This window comes from Hyperoodon ampullatus, assembly GCF_949752795.1.
Source record: "Hyperoodon ampullatus genome assembly, chromosome: 18".
Lineage (NCBI taxonomy): Eukaryota > Metazoa > Chordata > Mammalia > Artiodactyla > Ziphiidae > Hyperoodon > Hyperoodon ampullatus.
The window spans coordinates 57,490,441-57,512,358 of NC_136931.1; the positions used below are offsets into that span (position 1 = coordinate 57,490,441).

At 40.9% G+C, this 21,918-nt stretch overlaps 2 pseudogenes across 2 annotated transcripts; both read left to right on the top strand.

Moving 5' to 3' along the window:
* The first annotated feature begins 610 nt into the window (after positions 1-610).
* LOC307066921 (vomeronasal type-1 receptor 4-like) lies at positions 611-8,485 on the top strand (annotated as a pseudogene). Its single transcript has 4 exons — positions 611-677; positions 1,845-2,508; positions 2,564-2,629; positions 8,359-8,485. The product of its transcript is annotated as a vomeronasal type-1 receptor 4-like (transcript).
* Positions 8,486-14,896: 6,411 nt separating this feature from the next.
* LOC307066922 (vomeronasal type-1 receptor 4-like) lies at positions 14,897-19,183 on the top strand (annotated as a pseudogene). Its single transcript has 2 exons — positions 14,897-14,932; positions 18,305-19,183. The product of its transcript is annotated as a vomeronasal type-1 receptor 4-like (transcript).
* Positions 19,184-21,918: the final 2,735 nt, after the last annotated feature.

The window sequence follows — 21,918 nt, forward strand, 5'->3', positions numbered from 1 at the left end:
AATGACAAGGTGTACAAGCAAAACTAAATTTAGATCTGGTTTATTTGAAGAACACAGGTGACTAGTATTTGAGTATATTCTGGATTAAATGCACTGTCATTGTAACCAGCCCAGTCAGGGTCAAATCCCACTATCCACCTGCTGCCAACCAGTGAGTCAATTTAGACCTTAAAAAAAAATCTTAAAAAAAAATGTAAATGCACCGACTGCAGCATAAAACTGCAGGTACCCACCCATGACAATTTGGATTTAATAAATGCAAGAATGGCTCAGTATTAGGATGGAAACACTTAACCTCTTATGTGTCAGTGTTTGCCTCATCTTTATAAGGAAGATAAGTGTTTGCTTCAGGAATTCGTGAGGAATAAAGATGTTACCACATGTGTGGCTTTCATAGCAGTGAGTCATACATTGTAAGTGTTCTTTAATGGTTATACGTTCAACCCTTGGATGCCTTGACATGACAGGAAGACTATATTTCAAAGTAAGGCTATTGTTAAGTGCCGAATGTTGGATTTCAGTTGACCTGGTACATGTGGTCCATGCCTCATATTCGCATTCAGGATCTTCTAGCTCAGAAGACAAGCATCAGTCAGTGAGACCTGATAACATGGCTGCCAGGGATTTGACAGCAGGATCTATCTTATTATTACCGACAGTATTTGGAATGCTGGGGAATTTCCCTCTCTCTCTTTTTTTTTTAAACATTTTTATTGGAGTATAATTGCTTTACATTATTGTGTTAGTTTCTGCTGTATAACAAAGTGAATCAGCTATACGTATACATATAATCCCCATATCCCCTCCCCCTTGAATCTTCCTCCCACCCTCCCTATCCCACCCCTCTAGGTGGTCACAAAGCACCGAGCTGATCTCCCTGTGCTATGTGGCTGCTTCCCACTAGCTATCTATTTTACAGTTGGTAGTGTATATATGTCCATGCCACTCTCTCACTTCGTCCCAGCTTACTCTTCCCCCTCCCTGTGTCCTCAAGTCCATTCTCTGCATCTACGTCTTTATTCCTTTCCTGCCCCTAGGTTCTTCAGAACCATTTTTTTTTAGGTTCCGTATATATGTGTAGCATATGGTATTTGTCTTTCTCTTTCTGACTTACTTCACTGTGTATGACAGACTCTAGGTCTGTCCATCTCACTACAAATAATTCAATTTCGTTTCTTTTTATGGCTGAGTAATATTCCATTGTATATATGTGCCACATCTTCTTTATCCATTCATCTGTCAATGGACATTTAGGTTGCTTCCATGTCCTGACAATTGTAAATAGTGCTGCAATGAACATTGTGGTACATGACTCTTTTTGAATTATGGTTTGCTCAGGGTATATGCCCATTAGTGGGATTGCTGGATCATATGGTAGTTCTATTTTTAGTTTTTTAAGGAACCTCCATACTGTTCTCCATAGTGGCTGTATCAAGTTACATTCCCACCAACAGTGCAAGAGGGTTCTCTTGTCTCACACCCTCTCCAGCATTTATTGTTTGTAGATTTTTTGATGATGGCCATTCTGACCAGTGTGAGGTGATTCCTCATTGTAATTTTGATTTGCATTTCTCTAATGATTAGTGATGTTGAGCATCCTTTCATTTGTTTGTTGGCAATCTGTATATCTTCTTTGGAGATAATTTCTCTCTTTTTTACCATTATCTCTTCCCTTATTGCACTGGGTTTAGGCTGAGGACCATAGGTTTGATTGTCAAGAACCTGATTGTAGCCAAAATGTTGGTTCTGTTCTCTGACGGATTTCACAATACAGTGAGAAATTATGGGTGGCACCACATGGACAGTGATTTTTGCCTGCAAAATTTTCCCCTATGTTCGCGGAGTGGGCAGGGGTGTGTCCATTGCCACCACCTGCTTCTTGAGTGTCTTCCAGGCCATCATGATCAGTCCCAGGACTTCTAGGTGGGCAGAGCTTAAAGTGAAAGCTCTCAAGTGTGTTATTGTTTCAGTTATCCTGTGCTGGATCATGAACATGCTGGTAAATATCATTTATCCCCTATATATGACTGGAATATTGAGCAACAAAAGCATCACAAACAGAAAAAGTTTCATTGTTTTGTTGTTCGCCATGACCAAACCGGAGACTTATTATATGCAGCATTGCTATCCTTCCCTGATGTCTTACGTTTTGTATTCATGACCTGGACCAGTGGCTCCACGGTTTTCATCCTGTACAGGCATAAGCAGAGGGTCCAACACATTCATAGGATCAGTGTCTCCTCCACATCCTCCCCTGAGTCCAGAGCCACGAAAACCATCCTTCTCTTGGTGATCACCTTTGTTAATTTTAACATTCTTTCCTCCATCTGTTATATTATTTTGGGTCTTTTGAACAATCCTAGTTTGTTCCTTTTGAACGTGTCTGCAATAATCACTTTGTTTCCCAGCTATCAGCCCCTTTCTCCTCATGAGTCGTGACTCCAGAATATCCAGGCTCTGTTTTGCTGGGAAAAGGAATACAAAATCCCCTACCTTTATGAGAAAGATGTAAATTGTATGTATTTGCACTATATTCATTTGATAATTCACTCTCTTTTCTCAGAGTCTTAAGTAAAATTGTCAGTGGCTTACCAGAAGATGGTAAACAGGACATGGGAACGTCTTCAAAGTAAACAATGTTACAATAGTGATTGTAATGAAGTGTTATGTAATTATCATGTAAATACTTCTGTAACGGATGTTTTGCTAGTGTTGCAGTGGAGGAATTCAGAATTTATGCAGTAATAAACACCAGGTCCTCAAGCAATCTGGATGTTATGGAGAAGTATATTAGTGTGTAACTTAAAACTATCACCATAAATTTCCCAGAAATGAAGTAGACATGAAATATTAAGAAAAGGTTCGTGAAAATGGAAGAGCATGTGGCAGGTCATTACTGAAACTGAAGATAATAGCACTGGAGGGGAAACTCAGTCCTTGAGTAATGCTTTTGGAAGCTAGTCATGAGTTTTGTCCATTATATCCTTAGAATGAAGACAGTCATTGATTTGAAATACGGTGTTTTGTGGCGAGATGAGCATGTTTAAATATGTTCAGATAGAAATGGCCAGATTGAACTAAAGTAGGGCAAAGTAGAGCATAAAATTACATTTTACTGTGTTTTTTTGTTTGTTTCTTTTTGCGGTACGCGGGCCTCTCCCTGCTGCAGCCTCTCCCGCTGCGGAGCACAGGTTCCGGATGCGCAGGCTCAGCGGCCATGGCTCACGGGCCCAGCCGCTCCGCGGCATGTGGGATCCTCCCGGACTGGGACCGGGGCACAAACCTGTGTCCCCTGCATCGGCAGGCGGACTCTTAACCACTGCGCCACCAGGGAAGCCCCATTTTACTGTGTTTTTAAACAACATCAGATGATTGTGACAATTGAAAAAGATGTGAATTGTACCTAACTGGGATCTGTAGAAGGCAGAATAATTTTCTCTCTTTTGTGAAGATGACTTGGACATATTGGTAAGAAAGAGGTTGACAGGTACATGCTCATGTCTCCAAAGCCATGAAATTAGTTTACAGTGGAGACTTTCATTAAATTCAGAGCACCACAGGAAGAGCCATTTGAAAGGGAAAGACATTCTGTGTATGTGGAGTTTGTGGCTACACAATTTCCAAGGAGTAAAGTGGGGTATTGCCTCAGTTTTAGGAGAGATTTTTACATGGTTTTCTCTGTATTGACATTCTGAAGCCAATGAAAATATTGAGAATTCAACAGTTTGAAAAAGAAAGTAATTATTCTGACCCAGTGGATATACAGATTGAACCTTGTACCCCAACGAGAAACCAATATATTTAGCTCACATGAAACACTTCAATATTTACCACAAAGTGGATCATGAAGCAAGAAGAAAATGCAGACACACACCTACCTACTAATGTGTATATATGTCTGCTTGTGACCTGTGTGTATATATACAGACATATAAATATAAAGTCAATCATGTTTGTTATTTATCAATAACATTAGGAAGTTGTACTTTGAGAAAAATTTAAAATAGCACTAACTACAGTAGTGAAAAATCTTAAAGTATGCATTATCTGAAGAGTATATTGCCATGCTAGTTTTTTGTTACAATTCCATAAAATGTATTTTTCATTTTCCTACTTTAATCCTATTATTTGGCCATATCTTTTGAAAAAACATCTAATAACTATAGTTACGAAAGTTTGATTAAGAAATTAGTCTACTTACATTTACTATAATAATTGATATGTTTGTGTATCAGTAGAGTTTATTTTCTTTTCTATCTGTAACTTTTTTTCCATTAATTTTTTTTGTGTGTGTGGTACGTGGGCCTCTCACTGTTGTAGCCTCTCCCGTCGCGGAGCACAGGCTCTGGACGTGCAGGCTCAGTGGCCATGGCTCACGGCCCAGCCGCTCCACGGCATGTGGGATCTTCCCAGAGTGGGGCATGAACCCGTGTCCCCTGCATCGGCAGGCGGACTCTCAACCACTGTGCCACCAGGGAAGCCCTCCATTAATTTTTAAATATAATTCTACCTTATAATTGATCTTTTCTTTGAAAGCTGTGTACTTAGTATGTGTTAGCTTTTACCTAGAAATTTAGCATACATTTAAAAGCTAATCACAGTGTCATTTTATGTAATATTGTTATCCCACCTTTACAATATAAGGATATTGAGACAGTAATCTATTCACTGTATCTCTTTTTTTCCAGAAGGCTCCAAAGAGGAATTTATTTATTTACTTGTTTAATTTTTAATTTACTTTTGTTTCAACTTCTAAATTTTTAATTTAATTTAATTTGAAAAATGAAGTATATTTGATTTATAGTATGTTTGAGTACAACATAGTGATTCACAATTTTTAAAGGTTATATTCCATTTATAGTTATTATAACATATTGGCTATATTTCCTGCATTGTACAATATATCCTTGTATCTTATTTATTTACACATAGTAGTTTGCATCTCTCAATCCCCTATTCCTGTATTGTCCCTGCTCCCTTCCCTCTCCCCACTGATAACCACTAGTTTGTTTTCTGTATCTGCGAATCTGTTTCTTCTTTGTTATATTCACTAGTTTGTTCTATTTTTTAGATTCCACAGAAAAGTGATATCGTATAGTATTTGTTTTTCTGTGTTTGACTTATTTCCCTAAGCATAATAACCTCCATGTCCATCCATGTTGTTGCAATGGCAAAATTTTATTCTCTTTAATGGCTGAGCATTATTTCACTGTATTCAATATATATACCACCTCTTCTTTATCGATTCATCTGTTGGTAGCTCAGTTTGGATCCATACCTTGGCTATTGTAAAAAAAATGCTGCTCTAAATGTTGGCGGGCATATTACTTTTTGAATTAGTGTTTTTGTTTTGTTTTAGATATATACTCAGGTGTGTCATTGCTGGATCATATGGTAGTGCTATTTTGAGTGTTTTTGAAGATCTTCCATAGTGTTTTCCATAGTGGCTGCACCAATTTACATTGCCACCAACAGTGTACAAGGGTTCCCTTTTCTGTATAAACTGGCCAACATTTCTGTTTGTAAACTTTTTGATATTTATTTATTTGGTTGCACTGGGTCTTAGTTGCAGCACGTGGGCTCCTTAGTTGGGGCATGCATGTGAGATCTAGTTCCCTCACTTTGGATTGAACCCGGGTCCCCTACATTTGGGAGCACGGAGTCGTATCCACTGCACCACCAGGGAAAGTCCCTGTTTGTAAACTTTTTAATGATAGCTATTCTGACAGGTATGAAGTGATATTTCATTGTTTTCATTTACATTTTTAATGACTAACGATGTTGAATATCTTTTCACGTGCCTGTTATCCATTTGTATGTCTTCTTTGGAAAATGTCTATTCCAGTCTTCCACTCATTTTTTGTTTGGGTTGTTTGTTTTTTGATATTGAGTTCATATCATTTGGATATTAAACCCTTGTCAATCATATCATTTGCAAATATTTTCTCCCATTCTGTAGGTTTTCTTTTCATTTTGTCAGTTTCCTTTCCTGTGCAATAGCTTTTAGGTTTAATTAGGTGTCCTATTTGTTTATATTTGCCTGTATTTCATTTGCCTTAGAAGACAGATTCAAAAAAATATTGCTGAAATCAACTAGATTTCAATAAAGTTAAAAAAATACTGCTGTAATTTATGTCACAGAATGTTCTTCCTATGTTCTCTTCTAGGTGGTTTTCTTATAGGTACAGTACTTATTTCCCAGAGTCACATGAAACTGGTGCTGACCAATTTCACATGCAGAATGGTACTGACACACTGATTTTGAATGTATTACATTGTTTATATTGACAGGAGCCCCATAAAGAAAACATCTCTATGTCCTAAATATGTGTGTGTGTGTGTGTGTGTGTGTGTGTGTGTGTGTATGTGTATTTTTTTAACCCCCTAAGATGTAGAATACATTCACTGTTGGATTTTTTTAGCCTGGGATCCTAGACTTGGTAACAGAGCTTGTTACCACAGGATGACATTGCTGAAGATATTTTATTATTTAACATGTTTGGGTCAGAGGTCTCCAAGGCCCTCCTCAAGCTTGATGATACATAGAGGACTCCCAATACACTTTATTACAGTGAAAGGATACAGGCTAGAATCAACAAAGGGAAAAGGTGCATGGGGTGAAGTCCACAAAATCAGGTGTAAGTTTCCACATGTCCCCTCCCAGTGGAGTCACAATAAGGTGTGCTTAATTCTGCCTGAAAAATACGTGACAATACGTGGGAAGTGTTGCCAACCAAGGAAGCTCATCTGAGCCTTTGGTGCCGGGTTGTACTGGGGGCCATTCATGTAGCCATGCAGCACTCCTGTGACTGACATCAGCTACTCATGTTACCGACCAGGGTTCTTCGACTCCTGAATAGAAATAGAGGCCAGACAAGAAATTCTGGCAAGGTTTTATTTATTTATTTATATTTATTTTAATTTTTATTATTTTGGCAAGGTGTTATTTGGACTTGTGCTGCAGCTTGAGGGGGCCAAAACAAGTAACAGGTTCCCTTGCTTGCTCCCTGAGCGGGGCGAGCTGGTCCCTTACATGGGGTGAAGGTAGGGGTGGGTCCAGTGCTCGGGCTCGAGGCTGGCTTGGGTGGGCTGCCCACCGCCTTGGTGGTACATTGTGCAGGGCACACAGGCAGGACCCTGCTTTTGCTCCCAACTCCTCAGAAGTGGCAGTTGGCTTTTGCTCTTCTTGTATCTTGTTCATAATTTACCCAACTCCCCATGTACGCAGTTATTTTTAGTCCTTTATAGCTTCTTTGTATTTTCTTGCTGGAGAAGATGTTTGTCCAGGTGCAAGTACTGCAGTAGAGGGTCCCAGGTCCCAGGTTTCAGGTCCCAGCCTGTCTCACTCAGACCCCAGCCCTCCAGAGCAAAAATGGGCCTTCACCATTGTTAGGGTAAACTTACCTGATCTCACTGGTCCAGTATGGCCCAATGCCTCAAGTATAAGAAAACACTCTTATCCAGGAGAATATTCCCAGGACTCAGAGGTTGTCTTCCAGGAGTGAGCCAATCCTGAAGACAGCCCTTTGTTTAAAATTTGCAGGTTTTGAGCAACCCAGGTTTGTTGAGTTAACACTTTCCTGTATGGTGATAGTGGATGGTTTTGTTGGTCTTTTTCTAAATGAAGACTGGGAATTTGCTGATAAGGTGAAGTGACACCAAGATAAGCAAGATAACCTGAGCAGTATGGAAAGCTGCCATGAATATGATGATTTGGGAGAAATATATTGTCTAAACATAAAGCTTGATTCTTTAAGAGAAAGGTGCCAGAAATTTGACTCACAAGGGATGTTTCTTGAGGGAGGGGTACAGAGGGAATGGGAATTGGGCCAAGGTGAGTAGAACAGGGGAAAATATAGATCAAAGGGGAAGGGGAAGGCAGTGGAAGACAAGGCTGAAGTGCAGGGCATGGTGCAGGTATAGAGTTGACAGAGGGAACTAAATTCAAAGTAGGTGTAGAATGGAGGTGGGGTATGGAAGTAGAAGGGTCAGGTGACAGTGGGTAGGTGAAAATGTAGATCCCAGGGTTTGAGTGTGATGGGGTAGGTGCTAAGAGATGGATAAAGACCTAAGGAGTCATGGAGTAAAGGTCTCTGGGCCATAGTGGTGGAGAGGGATTCATGATGGAGATAAAGGCTATGGAGTATCAGGGGCAGATTGGAGGTCACTAATTCGTCCCCCATTATTAATACCCTCGGTCACAGTGGAGTCACAGATCACTCATGGATCGTTTTTTACATTCAGCTCATGAGGCAAGAATCTTGCTCATACAAAATACTCCTACGAAATTTTTAACATACAGTAGAAGCACAGGCAGAGTGTTGAGTGACACCGTGCATCTCTCTTTCACCCTTCCAGTGGAATCTCGGGCGTGGGGAGTGACTGGGGTGGGTCTGACACTGGTCCTGGGCCCTCAGCGTTGGCAGCGGGAAACCTGACCCCTTCCCAGTACTGTGTCTTCAACAACTTTTATGCCCCAAACTGATTTGATGAAATGCCCCTTATTTATTGTAGTATTTCTAAAATGTAATACATGCTTTATATAAGAAATAGAACATAATAAACAATAGAAAAATGTGTAGGTAATGTTTATTTCTTGTGTGATACTGTCCTGAGAAGTAACCACTGGCAATAGTTTTATGGATATGATCACAATTAAAAATGCTTTTCATTGAAAAAAACTCCTAGTGGTGTAGGCGGATCTGCATCCCCTGGTGTTACCCCTTAGTGGTTTATATTACATTACAGGCAAAAGGGACTTTGCAGATGTACCTTAGGTTACTAGTCAACTGACTTTAAAATAGGGAGCTTATACGCATTATCTGGGTAGGCCATGTGTAGTCACATGACCCTAAAGAAGAGAAAGGCCCGTTAGATGCAACTGAAGAGGAACAGATTGAAAACAGGAGGGGGAGTCAGTGAGCTGACGCTGGCTTTCAAGATAGAGGGAGCCGCATAGAGATTGTGAAGAATTCTGCCAAAGTCGTGAATCAGCCTGGAAGGAATTCTCCCCCAGAGGCTCCCGTTAAGAGCCCAGGAGAGCGGACAACTTGATCTTGGCCTTCTGTCTTACTGACCTGTGAGAAAATGAATGAGTGTTGTTTGGGGCTGCTAATAGCATGGGAATTTGTTTCAGCAACAATAGAAATCCAGTCCGCATAGCGACACAATAATAAAACAATAAAGTTAAGTAAAATTCCCATTTATTCTCCCACAGCTGATGCCATTTTGATCTTCAAGTGTAACAGTTTTCTTCAGTTTTATGTTTACTTTTTTTTAAAGTGTAGTTTTAGAGTATACTTAATATTATATCTGAAATGGCATAAAAATGAATTTTTTAAAGTATTCTGTTTTGGTCAGTGTTTACACATATATTGTCACACTGGACTTATTCTCCAATTAAATTGCTCTCCTCAATCACTGATCTGTGATGAAGATATTTTTAGTCCAATATAAGTAGATCTACAATATTGTCTGAAACATCACGGTTTACTCAATGGAGATTATTTTTCAATTTAATTTTTATTTTTTACTTGAAGTATGGTTGATTTAAAATGTGTTAGTTTCAGGTGTACAGCAAAGTGATTCAGTTATGTATCTAGGTATATTTTTTCAGATGAGTTGTCATTGTCAGTTATTACAAGATATTGAATTTAGTTCCCTGTGCCATACAGTAAATCGTTGTTGCTTATCTATTTTATGTATAATAGTTTTTCTGTTAACCCCATACTCCTAATTTATCCATCTCCCCACTCTCCCCTTTGGTAATCATAAATCTGTTTTCTATGTCTGTGAGTCTTTTTGTTTTATATATAGATTCATTTGTATTATTTTTAGATTCCACATATAAGTGATATCATATAATAATTGTCTTTCTGTGTCTGACTTACTTCACTTAGTATGATATTCTGTGAGTCCATCCATGTTGCTGCAAATGGCAATAATTCACTCTTTTTTATGTCTGAGTAATGTTCCATTGTATATATGCCACATCTTAAAAAAATTTTTTTTTAATTTATTTTTGGCTGTGTTGGGTGTTCATTGCTGCACATGGGCTTTCTCTAGCTGCGACAAGCAGGGGCTACTCTTTGCAGTGCGCAGGCTTCTGATTGCGGTGGCTTCTCTTGTTGGCAGAGCACAGACTCTAGGCGCGTGGGCTTCAGTAGTTGTGGCTCACAGGCTCAGTAGTTGTGGCGCACGGGCTTAGTTGCTCCGCGGCATGTGGGATCTTCCTGGACCAGGGCTCGAACCCGTGTCCCCTGCGTTGGCAGGCGGATTCTTAATCACTGTGCCACCAAGGAAGCCCACCACATCTTCTTAAGCTGGTCATCTGTTGATGGAAACTTGGGTTGCTTCCATGTCTTGGCTGTTGCAAATAGTGCTGCTGTGTACATTGGGGTGCATGTATCCTTTCTAATTAGAGTTTTCATTTTTTCTGGATATATGCTTATGAGTGGGATTGCTGGATCATATGGTAGCTCTATTTTTAATTTTTTAAGGCTCATCTGTACTGTCTTCCATAGTGGCTGCACCAGTTTACATTCCCACCAACAGTGTTGGAGATTCCTCTTTTCTCAGTGGAGATTATTAATGAGACATCTTTGTCAAAACACTCCCTGTTTATACATTTAAAGAGTTGAATGTCCGCTGTCACATCATGGGGTGTGGATAGTTGGCCATGTTGCCTTGTACACACATGGATTATCTCAGTGGTTCTGAGGGATGGGACTGCTTCACCACCATGATTCACAATCTCACTGTGGGTGCATAATTGCTAAATTGCCCTTGCAACTGGCTGTAAAATGTAATACCCTACCATCTGTGTACCCACATACTCCCACCTTTCATTTAATTATCACTTTTCATTTTGAAAAATTTAAACATGTGGAAATTTTAAAATACAGCAGGAAATACAGACCTACAGAACGTTGAACCTACCGCATACTCTTCATCTAGATTCACCAAACATTACTATTTTTTGCAAACATAACTGTTATCACAAGTTTTTTCACCTGTTTGTTTTTGCTGTTTCATGTGAGAATAATTTGTACACATTTTGACAATTTGCCTTTTGATATCTGAATATTTACCTCCTTATTTCGAGGTCATTCTCTTATCTAACACAATAGAACCATCATACTTAACAAATCAATGCTATTGTGACACCATCATTGAATAGTTAGTCCATAAACAGATTTCCCGCACTGAGACAATGATGTGTTTTCTATCTGCTTTCATAAATCTAGGATCCAGTCATGGTACGAGGATTGCATTCCATTGTCTTGATTCTTTAGTTTCTTTAATCTAGAATACTTGCAGCTCTTTTTTTCTTCAGTGATACACTTTTTTTTTTTTTTTTCGGTACACGGGCCTCTCACCGTTGTGGCCTCTCCCGTTGTGGAGCACAGGCTCCGGATGCGCAGGCCTAGCGGCCATGGCTCACAGGCCCAGTCGCTCTGCGGCATGTGGGATCTTCCCGGACCGGGGCACGAACCCATGTCCCCTGCATCGGCAGGCGGACTCTCAACCACTGCGCCACCAGGGAAGCCCAGTGATACGCTTTTGAAGAATACACGCTCACTGTTTTGCAGAACATCCTTCAGTGTAGATTTCTCTGATCGTGTGCCTCATCTTGAGACTCAGGTTTAACATTTGAGTAAAACTTCTACACCCAGATGACGGTGGAACCTTCTTATTGCATCACCTTGGAGGCACAGATTAGGGATATTTTCTGTTATTGGTGATGGGTTCAATTATTTGGTTATGACTGCATACTAGGTTTACTTTTTTTAAAGGTGACTTTTCCCTGTGTAAGTGATAATGATCCCTGGAGTGATACCTTGAAGTTGCCTGAACAGCTTAAATACTTTGACCAAATTATTCTGGCATCCACTGTAGATATTTCATCTGAATGAATCATCAGATGATGATTGCAAATCATTTTTTAACATTCTCCTATCTCATATGTATATTAATTGCCATTGCTTGGTAATGAAGAGGTTTTTCTTTTATCTTTTGATAGTGGATTCAAGGATTCCTTTTCATTTGAAGTGATATAATATTACTGTAATTTTCCTTTTTGGTGCTCAAATTTTCCCAGGTTTTTCCACTGGGAGATTCTTCAGCCTGGCTGTATCCTGTCCAGATTTTTTTTTTGTAAAAATTATTATTGAGTTAAAATACACATAATGTGCAGTTCACCATTCTCAGGGGTACAATTCAGTGACCTAGAGTACATTCACAGTATTGTGCAACCATCACCACTGTCTCGTTCCAGAACGTTGTCATAACCTCAAAAGGACATCTAGTTCCCTTGAGCCATGCACTCCCCCGTTTTCTCCGTCACCCTGCCTGTCCTGTCAGACCCACCATGTTTGATCTGATACACGGTACCCTGAAAGAAAAGAGAAAATACTGTTGAGTGTTGTTCACCCCAAATTTTCGATGCTATCCTCTCTTGTAGATTCCATTGAAGGATACTGAGGGATATTTTATCTGAGCAAGATTTTTGCCCATGAGCTGAAATTAAAAACCATAAGAAACGAAAACAGCTTATTGAAGAGGTATCAGCAATCCCTTGTTTATTACATCATTTTCACAACCTCCAAGATGTGGAAACAACCTAAATGTCTGGCAATGAATGACTGAATATATATTTGTAAAATATACACACAGAATGGAATATTATTCTGTCATGACAAAGAAGGAAATCCTGCCATTTGAGACAATAAGGATGGATCTTGAGGACATGCTACGTGAGATTATTCAGACAGAGAAAGACAAACACTGTGTGATGTCATTTATATGTGGAATCTAAAGAAGCCAAACTCATAAAAACAGAGTAAAGTGTGGTTACCAGGGGTGGGAGGTGGGAGAATAGAAGAGTTGTTGTCTAAGGGGACAAAGCTGAAATTAGTAGGCAACTAGGGCCTGGAGATCCAACACACAGTATAGTGAGCATAGTCCACAATATTGTGTTTTACTCATCCAGTGTAATCATTCTAACGACCTAAAGGAAGTGATCATTATGTGATGTGATACAGGTGCTATCACTCAATGGTGATTAGATTACAATTTATAAAGACATGAAATCAACACATTGTACACCTTAACTTTACACAATGTTATATGTCAAATATAGGTCACTGAAAAAAGGAACCAGGATTTCCCTGGTGGTGCAGTGGTTAAGAATCCACCTGCCAATGCAGGGGACATGGGTTTGAGCCCTGGTCCGGGAAGATCCCACATGCTGCTGTGCAACTAAGCCCGTGCGCCACAACTACTGAGCCTGTGCTCTAGAGCCTGCGAGCCACAACTACTGAGCCCAAGAGCCACAACTATTGAAGCCCGTGTGCCTAGAACCTGTGCTCCGCAACAAGAGAAGCCACCGCAATGAGAAGCCTGCGCAATGCAACGAAGGGTAGCCCCCGCTCACTGCAACTAGAGAAAAGCCCACGTGCAGCAATGAAGAACCAACACAGCCAAAAATAAATTAAAAAAACAAAAAAGGAACCATAGATGACTGCTGTGATTTGATCATAAATGAGAGACTAGATGGAAGGCATAATCAGTTAGAGGCCTCCAGTCTCCCTCTGCCACCTACATCACTCCTGACTCATCCATGCTCTCACCCTACCTGTCTTCCCCCTGCTACATCCTTCATCTCCACCCTGTGATGTTTAGGCCTCCACTCAACTTCCTCCTGCTCTCTGACCTCCATCCACCTCCTTTAGGTTTCCGTATTGCACTCTCTACCTCCATTCTGGGACCTTTTTGATGTCCACCCCTCCATGACCATTGCTCTAGGGACCTCTGTCTAACCCTCCTCAGCTGCATCAGCCCAGCACAGTCCATCGCCCACGCCCTCCTTCCTCTTGCTGTCCATCTGCGCCCAGTCCAGAGATCTCATCCCACGCCCTGTGCCTTCTGTGCCCCTGCACTCTCACTTGCCTTGGCCCTCACCTCTCATCATCACCCCCATGGACCCAGTCCACATGCTGCATCCCTTGTCCTCAGCCCTGTAATCCCTGACCCTCTGTCCTGGACTCCTCGGTTCCCTCAGTGCCCGCTGTCCTATCCAGGTCTCTCATGTCCTGTGCCCCTTATTTCCCCTGGGCTCCATCCCCTTTCCTACACTCTATCTCACTGGGACTGTTATCTTCTACCAGGACCTGCCTACCCCATCTGAAGTCACCTTCTCCCTACACCGTGTTCTTGAAACCCATCCCACAACTGACCTTTGCTCACTTTTGCCCATTAACTTCTCATCCCCATTGGAACTTTTGTTCCCATGACTCTGCACCCCTTATCCCGCAGGTCCCCATATTCCCAGTATCTTAACTTCCACTTTGCCCACTTATATTTTCATCCCTGGCCTTGCACTTTAATACTTAACCAACATTAAAAACTCTCTGCCTTTTTTCTCTCTGCTTTCTCTCTTCCCCTGTACTCTCTATAGCCCCCTGCCCCCAGGCTCTCTTCACCACCCCCTTATCTTTATGGCTCCTTTTCCCTGTGGCCTGTTCGTACTCCACTCTGTCACATACCCTCACACAGTCACTCCCCCAAAGACTCTGCATTTCCCAGAGTGTGTCTTGACATTGGGTGGCAATGTTCACTGCACATTTTAGGTGCTGTGCATTATAGTAAATATTGTCCTTGTGATTGTTGCAGGGTTGGAAGAAATGTAAATTGTAGGAAGGCTCCCCCTTTCAGGCATCCAGAAGTTTGGAGATACAACTATTTTTCTATGTAAGATCATGTCATTCACACACACTCGTGCATGTTGACTGTGCTTTTATGAAAGAGTATAATTCTGAGTTTCTGTGTATGTGTTTATATTTATGTGTATCTGTACATGTGAGAGGGAATTTTCATGTGTTCATTGTGTGCATTAATGCTTGTGAATGTGCAGTTGAAACTGTATGAGGATGTGAGTGATTGTGTGCATAAGTATGTGAATGTGTGTGACTCTATGTTTGAGTGTGTGAATGACCCTGCACGTGTGTGTAATTGAATTTGTGTGGGTGTGCATGTGGGATGGGTTGTCCACCATTATGGCTCTAACAACTGACTTAACAATTGGGAGTGAAATTCAACTCATACAAATATTTTTTCCTTGACCCTTCCAGAAGGTATTTCTTTTTTTTTTTAACTTAAAAAAAAATACATTTATTTATTTATTTATGGCTGCATTGGGCCTTCGTTGCTGCGTGCAGGCTTTCTCTACTTGCGGTGAGTGGGGGCTACTCTTCGTTGAGGTGTGAGGGCTTTTCATTGCAGTGGCTTCTCTTGTTGCTGAGCACGGGCTCTAGGCGCACCGTCTTCAGTAGTTGTGGCTCACAGCCTCTAGAGTGCAGGCTCAGTAGTTGCGGCGCACGGGCTTAGTTGCTCCGCGGCACATGGGATCTTCCCGGCCCAGGGCTCGAACCCACGTTCCCTGCATTGGCAGGTGGATTCTTAATCACTGCACCACCAGGGAAGTCCGGGAATGTATTTCTTAATTTAAAAAGCAATCACAATTCCCTAATGAAAATTTTGCACAATAGTAAGTGTAGAGGACCATATTGACCTCTTGATGGTCTTGAATTAAGTGAGTAGCATTGGCTTATCTGACAGTTATGGGAATAGTAGAATCTCCCTGGTAAAACCATCTGATGCTGGTGCTTTTATTTGCAAGGGTCTCTTCTGGAACCTTCTCTGTTTCTTCTATGGATATTATCTACTTCTGCTTCTAAAACTACTGTAGGTCAATATCAGTGAAGTTTATTTTCCTAACAATTTACATGTTCACTGATATTGAGTTGTGCAAATAAGTGCAGTGATATCTAATGTAGAGTGTTGGCATCGTGTTTCTTGTTACTCGTATCTGTTTTGAAAACCTTCTCAGATATTTGGACAAATTTCTTTGCTGATATGTTAATTGATGGTGCAGCTAGCTCAGTTGTATGAAATTAGGAAAGAACTCTCTTGGGTAGAATTTCTCAGTGAAGCAGAACCTCCATTGAGACACATACTTGCAGCCAGTCTCTTACCTGTCAATCCTAAGTACTTCCTGCTCCCTACATGTGAGCCCTGTCTGCCTCCAGAGATCATGGAAAAGTAAGTGGCTTGTCACAAACCCTCCAACAGCCTCTTAAGACATATTGGCTAGAAACTTATAATTGTCCTTGGTAATTAGCAACTGGGAAACTGTTTTCAAAAATAATCACAGCTCCCAAGCCTGTTCCTGCCAGTGCTGCTCCAGGTGAAGTGATAATTGCAGTTCTGAGAGGAGGTGAGGTCACAGGATCACAAACTCATATCTCAGGGTGGAGCTACCCCTCTCGCACGTGTACTGATTGCTTTGACCTTCACATTGAGCCCACCATCCAGGCAGCAGGAAGAAGTTGATGGTTTTCTCTGTATTGGTATGAGAAGTAGGATTTGTATCAGGAATCTGGTAAGCGAACATATTGGACAAAGGGAATGTCCCGTGTATGAACCTGGTCCAGCACCAAAGCCATGCAGGAAAGTGGGATAAATCCTGAGGTGTGAACTGAGATAGTAAAGGGAGCTGGGGTCCTAGGGCTTCACCAATCCCTGACGGCTCCTAATGTAATGTATGTAATCCTCGCTAACTGATTTTTGTGGTTTAATCCAAGTGATAATGACATCTGATTTTTCATGTGCTTAAGGACTGTATTTCCCCAGTCCATCTGCTGTTCCAGTCTACTTTTCAGGAATCATAGACATAGTTTTTAGGTTGAGAAGTACGGCCATAGTACTCCAGACTTGTAACAAAGAGTAGGATGAATCTGTAGGAATCGTCTGATCCTGTGCAAAAACAGTGTGTTTAGCAGCCGTTGCTGGAATATATTATAAACGTTTTCTCTAACTACTGCTGTATGAAGTGCTGAGTAGATTTAATAATTGTATCTCTATTGATTATGGAGAGGCTCTTCCCACGTAAAGTTAGGGAAGCAGAATTTAAGAGAAGTGGAACTTTATATGTTTCAGATACCATTTTTAGGCTCTGAAATATCTTGTGATATTTATGCTGCTTTTAAATATTAGAATACTGATCCAAAAAATGTATGTCATTTATACAGTACACAAGTGGCTCACGTAACATTCGATTTTGCATGTGTCTTGTAGTTTCATATCTTTCGCAAACCTTGCCGTACTGCTAATATTTTTATTTGACTTAAGTATTAATAAATATATATACATATCTGAAAATAATAATTTTGTTTCTACCATGCACTTATTAATCAGGTATCAGTGTTTCCTTTCCCATAGTTCCTGTGACTTGTGCCATTGTACTTTTGTCCAGGAACGAAAGTAAATGAGTCTTTCAGCTTCCATCCTAATACTGAGCCATTCTTGTATTAATTAAATCCACCTTGTCATGGGGGCAGGTACCTGCAGTTATACTGCGGTCAGTACATCTACATTTAATTAAATCTCTAAAGCTTTATTCAGAGTTTGTATTTGCATATAGAATAAGTCTTTTTCAATATGTGGAAACATGTCACTACCAACATTTTAAAATAAAATACCACCAACATAAATTGAAATGGCAAGGTGCAAAAGCAAAACTAAATTTAGATCTGGCTTATTGGAAGAACACAGGTGACCAGTATTTGAGTGTTTTCTGGATTAAATGCACCCCAGCCAGGGTCAAATCCTCACTAACCATCTGCCCCTAACCAGTGAGTGAATTTAGAGGAAATACTTCACCTTTCAGTGCCGAAGTTTGCCTCATCTGTATAAGGAATATAATAGCGTCTGACTCATGAATTTGTGAGGAATAAAGAAGTTAACGCATGTGTAGTTTCATCCTAGTGATTAGTACATTGCAAGTGTTCTTTAGTGGATATACGTTCAACCCTTGGAAGCATTTACATGACAGGAAAACTTTAAGTAATTACTTCACAGTAAGAATTATTGGTAAGTGGAGAATGTTGGATTTCAGTTGTCCTGGTACCTGCAGTCCATGCCTCGTATTTTCATTCAGGATCCTCTAGCTCAGAAGACAGCCATCAGTCACTGAGACCTGACAGCATGGCTGCGAGGGATTTGGCAGCAGGAACGACCTTTTTTTTTTTTGCGTTATGCGGGCCTCTCACTGTTGTGGCCTCTCCCGTTGCGGAGCACAGGCTCCGGACGTGCAGGCCCAGCGGCCATGGCTCACAGGCCCAGCCGCTCCGCGGCATGTGGGATCTTCCCGGACCGGGGCACGAACCCGCGTCCCCTGCATCGGCAGGCGGACTCTCAACCACTGCGCCACCAGGGAAGCCCAGGAACGACCTTTTTATTACAGACTATATTTGGAATCCTGGGGAATTTCTGTATTCTTTACCATTATTTCTTGCTTTGTTGCACTGGGTATAGGCTGAGGACCATAGATTTTATTGTCAGGAATGTGATAACAGCCAACATCTTGGTTCTGTTTTCTACTGGATTCCACAGTGAGAAATTTTGGGTGGCACCACATGGACAGTGATTTTACTTGCAGATTTTTCCCCTATGTTGGTGCGGTGGGCAGGGGAGTGTCCATTGGCATCACCTGCCTCTTGAGCATCTTCCAGGCCATCAGATCAGTCCCTGGACCTCCAGGTGGGCAAAGCCTAAAGTGAACGCTCTCAAGTGCTTTGTTCCTCCAATTTTCCTGTGCTGGATCCTGAACGTGTTGGTAAATGTCATTTATCCTAGGTACATGAGTAGAATATTGAGAAACAAGAGCATCACAAACAGAAAAAGTTTCAGACACTGTTCTGCTGTTTGTCACGACCAAACCAGAGACGCATTATATGCAGCATTGCTATCCTTCCCCGATGTCTTATGTTTTGTGCTCATGATCTTGGCCAGCGGTTCCACGGTTTTCCTCCTGTACAGGCATAAGCAGAGGGTCCAAAACATTCATAGGATCAGTGTCTCCTCCGTATCCTCCCTTGAGTCCAGAGCCACCAAAACTGTCCTTCTCGTAGTGAGCACCTTTGTGTATTTTAACACCCTTTCCTCCATCTGTTACATTATTTTGGGTCTTTTGAACAGTGCTAATTTGTTCATTTCCAACATCTCTGTAATAATCCCTTCATGTTTCCCATCTGTCAGCCCCTTTCTGCTCATGAGTTGTGACTCCAGAATATCCAGGCTCTGCTTTGCTGGGAAAAGGATACAAATTCCCCTGCCCTTATGAGAAAGATGTAAATAGTATGTATTTTCACTATGGGTCCAAAACATTCATAGGATCAACGCTCTGTATCCTCCCCTCAGTCCAGAGCCACCAAAACTGTCCTTCTCCTGGTGAGCACCTTATCTATTTCAACACCCTTTCCTTCATCAATAATATTATTTTGTCTTTTCTTTTAACAGTATTGAGTTTTTCTTTTTGAAAACCTCTGCAATAAATAGTTCATGTTTCCCAACTGTCAGCCCTTTTCAGCTCATGAGCTGTGACTCCAGAATGTCAAGGCTCTGCTTTGCTGGGGTAAGGAATAAAAATTCTCCTAATCCTATGAGAAAAATATAAAATGTGTGTATTTGGACTGTATTCACTTGGTAATTCACTCACTTCTCTCAGAGTCCTTAGTGAAATTGTGAGTGGCTTACCAGAGGATGGTAAACAGGACATGGGAGCATCTTCTTCAAAGTAAACAATGTTATAATAGTAATTGTAATTAAATATCTAATTATCATGTAAATACTTATGTAATGGAAGTTTTCCTAGTACTTTTATTGGAGGAGCTCAGAATTTATGCAATAATAAACATCAGGTCCTGAAACAATCTGGATATTTTGGAGAAGTGTAGGAGTGTATAACTTAAATGTATCACAGTACATTTCTGAAAAATGTAGTAGACATGGAATATTAAGAAAACGTCTGTGAAAAGGGAAGAGCGTGTGGCAGATCATTACTGAAACTGAAGACAATAGTGCTGGAGGGGAAATTCAGTCCTTGAGTAAAGCTTTTGGGAGCCGGTCATGAGTTTTTGTCCATTATGTCCTTAGAGAGACGGCAGTTACGTATTTGAAATGATATGTTATATAGGGAGGTGAGCATGTTTAAACATTCTCAGGTAGAAATGGCCAGACTGAACTGGAGTCAGCAAAGGAGAGCATAAAATTGCATTTTACCATATTTTGAAGTAATATCAGGTGATTGTGACAATTAAAAAAGATGTGAATAGCATGGAATTGGGATCTGTAGAAGGCACTTTTTCTCTTTTGTGAAGATGACTTGGGCAAGTTGTCAAGAAAGAGGTTTATAGGTATTGCTCGCGTCCCTAAAGCTATGAAATTAGTTTCTGCTGGAGACTTCCACTAAATTCAGAGCATCACAGGAGGAGCCATTTGAAAGGGAAAGACATGGATCCATTTTGTGTATGTGGAGCTTGTAGTTTGGGGTTCCTTGATTATTTTTTTCTTGCCCCGCCCCTCAGTTTGTGGGATCTTAGTTCCCCGACCAGGGATCAAACCCGGGTTCCCTGCAGCGGACACGCAGAGTCCTAACCATGGGACTGCCACGGAATTCCCTGGGGCTCCTTGATTTTAAATGAGCAATGCGGATATTGCCTCAAAATTAGGAGAGATTTTTGTATGGTTTTCTCTGTATTGATATTCTGAAGCCAGTGACAGTATTGAGAATTCAACAGGTTGAAAAGCAAAAGAGTTATTCTGACCAAATTGATATATAGATTGAACCTTGTATCACAGAGAGAAATCAATATTTTTATTTCACATGAGACACTTAAATATTTACCAGAAACTAGATCACAAAGGAAGAAGAAAAATATATAGGTAGACACATACCTACAAATGTGTATATATGTGTCTGTGATCCATGTATATATATGTATGTATGTGTGTGTATATATATACACACACGTGTCCCCTGCATTGGCAGGCAAATTCTTAACCACTGTGCCACCAGGGAAGCCCAGGAGTGATCTTTTTGATGATAGTCATTCTGACAGCGTGTTCTATCTTTTTGATTGGCAATATTTTAAAATTGTGAAGACACATGCACAGTTTATACGTGCAGAGCTCAATGAAAATCCAGAGTAAACACATTTTGGTACTCAGTACCTAGATCTGTAAATTGAATATTGTCAGGCTCCCAGAAACTCTCTGCTCTTCCTTCCTATTCACTATTCCTCAGGGTAACCACTGCTCTGACATCCAACAGTATACAGCACTTTAGATTGTTTGAATTTTATGTAAAATAAGTGATGAAGCATAAACTTTTTTTTGTATTTGGCTTTTGTCATTTCTCATGTTGTTTGTGAATTTATTGCTGGGTGTTGTTATTGATCATTCGTTTGCATTGCTGTGTAGGATTCTATCATGTGAATATAAAACAATTACTTTGGGCTTCCCTGGTGGCGCAGTGGTTGAGAGTCCGCCTGCCGATGTAGGGGACATGGGTTCGTGCCCCGGTCCAGGAAGATCCCACATGCCGCGGAGCAGCTGGGCCCGTGAGCCATGGCCGCTGAGCCTGCACGTCCGGAGCCTGTGCTCCGCAACGGGAGAGGCCACGACAGTGAGAGGCCCGTGTACCGCAAAACAAAACAAAACAATTACTTTAATCATTCCACCGTTAGTTGGCATATGGGTTGTTTTCAGTTTGGGACTATTAGGAATAGTGCTGCTATGTAAATCGGGAACATGTTTTGATGAGACGCATACTAATTTCTGTTGGCTATATATGTAATAACAGAATTGTTGGGTGACAGATTTACATCTTTACCTTTTAGAGACAGTGCCAAAGAGGTTTGGAAAATGTTTGGCCCAATTTCCACACTCACCAGCAGTGTAGGAGATTCTTGGTTTACCCACATCGTTGTCAACACTTCCAATTTTTTATTTTCATTTTTATTTTGGACTTCTGATGGTATGTGTTGGTATCAAGTAGTAATTTTATTTCCTTCACTG